The following is a 6,563-nucleotide window of genomic DNA, read 5'->3' on the forward strand; positions in this document are numbered from 1 at the left end:
AGCATTGTTCTCATGAGCTCTTACTGAAGGATCTGCTGAAGAACAAGCCTTAAATAATCAGAATGACTGACAATGCATGAGTGAGCGCTAGGCACGGTGACAAGCATTGTAGATCTACATCGCTGGTTACAGGACTAAGACTCAATAAGAATTAAAAGGAAAGCATAATGGTGATATGTTCTGACAATGCATATGTAAAATGATTATTATACAAAGAAGGGAAAAGGGAGAACATATACAAACAACCTCATTTAAAAGTGGACAAAAGTTTTTCTAAAGTAGATAGGCAAATGGCCAACAAACATGAAGAAATGGTTAACATCACTAATCATCAGGGAAATGAAAATTAAAACCACAATGAGATATCACCTTACTACTGTTCGAATGGATTTTATCAAAAAGTCCAAAAACAACAGATGCTGGCACAGATGGAAAGAGAAAGGAATGCTTGTACACTGTTCGTGGGACTTCAAATTAGTACAACCCCTGTGGAAAACGGTATGGAGATATCTCAAAGAAGTAAAAGTAGACCTACCATTTGATCCAGCAATCCCGCTACTGATTATTAACAGGACATCAGTCTGATCAGCCTGAGGCGAAAGCTAAATGTCTTCATCCATTTCGTGCTGCTGTTAAGGAGTACCACAGACTGGGCAATTGGGCTCCACCGGCCAAAACTATTGAAATGCAGATTAAGTTCTAACAAAAACTTTTGAAGGGGACAAAACATTCAAACCTTGGCATTCTTCCCTGGCTCCCACAAATTCATGTTCTTCTTACATACAAAATACATTCATTCTATCCCAATAACCCCAAGAAGTCTTAACTTGTTCCAGCCTCAACTTTAAAGTCTAAACTCCAAAGTCTTATCTAAATCACATATGGGGCCAGGCGCAGTAGCTCACGCCTGTAATCCTAGCACTCTGGGAGGCAGAGGCGGGCCCTGTTTGAGCTCAGGAGTTGGAGACCAGCCTGAGCAAGAGCAAGACCCCATCTCTACCAAAAATAGAAAAAGTTAGCCGGGTATGGTGGCGCATGCCTGTAGTCCCAGCTACTCGGGAGGCTGAGGCAGGAGGATTGCTTGAGCTCAGGAGTTTGAGGTTGCTGTGAACTAGGCTGATGCCACGGACCTCTAGCCAACAGAGTGAGGCTCTGTCTCAATCAATCAATCAATCAATCAATCAATCAATCAATAAATAAATAACATATGGGTGAGGGTCAAAGCGCAATTCATCCTGAGGCAAATTTTCCTCCAGTTGTGAGTCTGTGAAATCAAACAAGTTATGTACTTCCAAAGTACAATGGTGGGACAGGGATAGGACAGACATTCTCATTCCAAAATGGAGAAATAGGGGAGAGAAAAAAAAAGGGGGTAACAGTTCCCAACAAGGTGCTGGGCATGGTGGATCACGCCTGTAATCCTAGCACTCTGGGAGGCTGTGGTGTGAGGATTGCTTGAGCTCAGGAGTTCAAGACCAGTCTGAGCAAGAGTGAGACAATGTCTTTACTAAAAATAGAAAACTCAGCCAGGCATGGTGGCACATGCCTGTAGTCCCAGCTACTCGGGAGGGTGAGGCAGGAGGATTGCTTGTGCCTAGGAGTTTGAGGTTGCTGTGAGCTACGATGATGCCACTGCACTCTACCCAGGGTGACAGAGTGAGTCTCGGTCTCAAAAACAAACAAACACACGAACAAAAAACCCCAATAAGGCAAACAACATTAAATATTAAGATTTGAGAATACTCTTTGATTCCACGTCCCTGCTTCCAGACACACTGGGGCCAAGGCTGGGCCCCAAGACCTTGAGCAGTCCTGCTTCCATGGCTTTGCTGGGTGCTCTGCAGCACCCTTTGAAATCTAGGTGAAGGCGGTGCCTCCATAGCTCTTGCACTGTGTGAGTCTAGAGAGTTAGCACCACATGAATGCCACCAAAGTTCACGGCCTGCACCCTCAACACACTGCTGGGGTGGCTGAGGAGCACTGCACTGGATGCCAGAGCAGAGACCTGGGGTGGCCCTGTGCAGCCTCGAAGATCTCTGAAATGCCTTTGAGGTCATTCTCCTATTGTATATATTTTTCTTTTTTCTCTCTTCTTTTTTTTTAGACACAGGATCTTGTTCTGTTGCATAGGCTGGAGAGCAGTGGTGCAATTCTAGCTCACTGCAACCTCAAGTTCCAGGGCTCAAGCGGTCCTCCTGCCTCAGCCTCCTGAGTAGCTGGGACTACAGATGCGTGTCACCACACTCGGCTAACTGAAAAAAATTTTTTGTAGAAATGGGTCTCACCATGTTGCTCAGGCTGATCTCAAACTCCTGAACTCCTGAAGTGCTGGGATTACAGACATGAGCCATCAGGCTTTGCCCCGTCCTCCGCTGTCTTGATGAATAACACTTGGCTATCCATATTCATCTCCTTATCAAATGGTCACTTGGCCACACCCTTGGCTTTCCCTTGACAGAAAACCATGCTTTTTATTCTTTACGTGGCCAGGCCAAGAATTTACCAAATGTTTGTGATCTACTTTCCTTTTAGTTATAAATTAAATTCTGTCTTGATATTGTTTCTCTCTTCTCACATTTTCCTATAAGTAGTTAAGAAAAGCCACAGCAGCCTGAACACTTTGCTGCTTAGGGATTCCTTCCCACCAAATACCCTCGTTCACCACTCTTAAATTATGCCTTCTGTAAAGTTCTAGGACATGAACATATATTCAGCCAAGTTCTTTGCTACTTTATAGCATGGACATTCTTTCCTCTACTTTCCAATACCTTGTTCCTTGTTTCTATCTGAGACTTCATCAGAATAATATCCACTGTCAGGACCACTTAAATAATCTCTAAAAAGAACAAGACTTTCCCTGTAGCTCTTCTCATCACCAGAATCGCCCTTAATGCTGCATTCAGGACAATCTAGGTTTTTTCCAGCCTTCCCTTTAAAACTGTTCCAACTATTCTACCCACTACCCAGTTCCAAAGCTGCTTTTGCATTTTTTTTTTTTTTTTTTTTTTTTTGAGACAGAGTCTCGCTTTGTTGCCCAGGCTAGAGTGAGTGCCATGGCATGGCGTCTGCTTTTGCATTTTTAGGTATTTTTTGCAGCAACACTCTACTTCTCTGGTACCAGTTTCTGTCATCATCCATTTTGTGCTGCTATAACAAGGTATCAGACTGGGTAATTTATAAAGAACAGAACTTTATTTCTCACGGTTCTGGAGGCTGGGAAGTCCATGATCAAGGTGCTAGCAGTTGGTGTGGGCGTCTGACTGTGTCCTCACATGGTGGAAGGCAGACGGGGCAAGAGAGAGACGAGCGGTGTCCTCACATGGCAGAAGAGCAGAGAACATTTTTGGGGCTGAGAAACCAATACCCCAAAATGAATAACAGGCCTCTCAAGGTCTCTCTGGCCTTCACCCCATCCCCCTGTCTCTCAATCCTTTCTCCCAAAGCACAGGATGAAGTTATTCTCTGAAGTTCCCTTATCTGCCTAAAGTCTGCACCTGCCAAAGAAGAAAACAATTACCGCTAGTCCCTTCCTTGAGTTTTCATTAACTGAACTCATGTCACAGGAAGAAAGATTGAAGTCTATCAGTACACCTAGACAGACTTTTGTCACAAACCATTGTTTGCTCTGCAGGCCTAACAGACTTCGTCCCAGCCCATTGTAATGTTCGTCAAGCCCACTGACTTCCCCTAAAAATCATTCACTACCTCCCTAAAATCATCAACACTCCCCATCTCCCTTTTCCCTAAGAACGGTATATAACCATCTGGATTTGCATGGTGGGGTGATCACTCTGTGATTTTCTCCATGTGCGTGGTAATAAATTTGTATGCCAGTTTTCCTATTAATCTACCTTTTGTGAGCTTATTTCTTAACAAATCTTCAGAGGGCAAAGGAGAAGTTTTTCCGTGGCCCCTACAATCCACTCCCCAAGCCCTTTTTACAGCAGCATTAATCCCATCATGAGGATGGCGCCCTCATGACCTAAGCACCTATGAGGCCCTACCTCCTAACACTGTTGCACTGGGGATTAGGTTTCCAACACACGGATTTTGGTGGGGATAAAAATATTCAACCATAGTACTAAATCTTGTGTATTTTCTGAGCATGCATCTCACTTGGGTCTAGGTGGCCTTTTTGAGTCCCCCGTATACATGGCTGCTTTCATGTCTTAATTTCTCAGTCTCAGCCCAGCTTCTCCTTGAGGCCTTAGATGGTCTGTTGTGTGTCTCCACCTGCCATGTCTTCCCTCAGGCGTCTGCAGGTCTCGTCTTCCTGTAGCTTTTGTAAGCGGTGCCTACCACTTTCCACTGTGCCCCCATCCCCTGCACCCTTCTGAGCTCCAGTTGGGGGAACTAGAAACTAGCCCGTCAGACAGCCCCCCGACAAGTTAGAGCACTGCAGATAAGGCTCAAGGTTTGCTCTGCTCCCTCCAGTTTGAGGGAGGATTTGGGAACTGCACTGTTACTTCCTCCAGACCAAGAATGTGGCATGCTTGGAGGTGGTAGAGCAAGGTAAGCAAAAATGCCACAAACTTTCCAACTGCTTTGAATATGGCTTTTTCTTGACTGGCGGCTCATTTGGATACTGTCAATATTTCACTGTTTTCCTGAGCTCCCACAACGCTTTAGCCAGAGTTTGGTTGTTTTTGGTATCTCCATGGGGGAAAAAGAGTTGAGTCTCCTGGTGTCCCATTCTGCTTATGTCACTGTATCCAGATTTTTTCTTAATGCCATGGGAAGCCTTTCTGTTTTTGAGTTGAGGATGTGATAGAGAGTATTTCAGGGATATTAAGAATGGGCAGGGTCCATAATGGATTAGAGAAGAAACAGTGGTGGTATCAATTAAACTGTCTTCTCCCGTGGGCTATATGCAATTTGAGGTTTGACTTTGTGGTCCAAGTATACAGCACTGAGCATGGCACATACTGTGTGCTTTGTTGATGAGGACACCCAAAATTGTAGTAGTGACTGAACCGAGAATTCTCAAGGTAGCCCCACACTGCACGGTGGGGCAGGACTAAGTACACGCCATGAGACTTTTGCATCATGCTGGAGGGCTGCACCCCCACCGGGATTTGGTAAGCCAGCTCTTAAAGCATCCATGGAAAGAGCCCAAATCATGTGCAGAAAAGTAGGCCACACTGAGGACCTTGTGAGGAAAGCTCTTCTCCTGACTCTAGAACCTTCTGTAAATGAGGTGTCAACAAATTATAGTTTGCTGCCCAATTTTTGTGAATAAAGTTTTACTGGAACACAAACTCATCTGTTTATGTACTGTATATGGTTGCTTTGTGCTGTAACAGCAATCATATGATCTGCAAAACCTACATTTGCTATCTGGTCCTTTACAGAGAGTTTGCCGACTCCTGATCTAAACTAACTATGAGGAGTTGGGCATGGTGGTGTACACCTGTAATCCCAGCAGCTTGGGAGGCTGAGGCAGGTGGATTGCTTGAGGCCAGGAGTTCAAGACCAACATGGGCAATATAGTGAGACCCTGTCTCTATAAATAACTTTTAAAAATTAGCCAGGCATGGTGGTGTGCACCTGTAGTCCCAGCTACTCAGGGACACTGATCGTCTACTCTTGGTGCTCCTAGTTCTCAGGCCTTCAGACCCAGACTGAAATCCAAGTCATTGGCTCTCCAACTCTTAGGCCTTCAAATTATACCACAGGCTTTCCTGGGTCTCCAGCTTGCAGACTTCCCAGCCTCTATAATCATGTGAGCCGTAACTTATAATAAATCTCTTCCTAGAGATATATGGAAACCCTAATACTCACTTTTCACTACTATAAATTTCACTGCTATAAATTCTTGAGAGCAAGTATGGCTACACAATAGATTAGGGAAATGACACCTATTATTTCATGAATGAGCCCTGAATAAACAGGAAGTCCTCTAAGGTGGCAGTGGGTCATAATGTAACTTTTAAGCAAAAGAGGCAAGGAAAATTTTTCAGTAAACCTCAAATTGGGTGTCTATTTAATTTTTCAAGAGTTTAGTAGTACCTTTCTAAAAAATTTCTCCATGTTAAAAACCAGAGGTTTTCCCACCAAGAAGTCCCCAAACACATGTCTACTCTTTACCCTTAGCTGCTGGTGAACTAAGACTACAAAAGTCAGGAATAATAAAGGAAGGCTATGTTAACAGGAAAAAAACCCAAACTCTTTAAAATAATTTAAAGAGGCTTATTCGGAGCCAAATATGTGTGACCACACCCTGGGAAGCCATGCCCAAGAAGGCTTGAGCAATTGGTCTCAAGGCAGTAGGGCTATGGTTTGGTTCTATACATTTTAGGGAGACAGGAATTGCAGGTAACTACACTGGTTTGGCCTGAAAATGTGGGACATCTAGAAGTGGGGGCTTACAGGTTACAGGTGGGTTCAAAGATTCTTTGATTTGAAATTGGTTAAAGAAATAAAACTTTGTCTAAAAGCCTGGAATATTTTAAGTTAAGATAAGGAAATGTTAATCAGTGACAAGTCACAGTATATTGACTCTGCCTGCAGGTGTGATTTAGCCTTTGCCTTGCATGGCCTTAAGTCCTGTTAATAATTTAGTA

This window comes from Microcebus murinus, chromosome 19, assembly GCF_040939455.1.
Source record: "Microcebus murinus isolate Inina chromosome 19, M.murinus_Inina_mat1.0, whole genome shotgun sequence".
NCBI lineage: Eukaryota > Metazoa > Chordata > Mammalia > Primates > Cheirogaleidae > Microcebus > Microcebus murinus.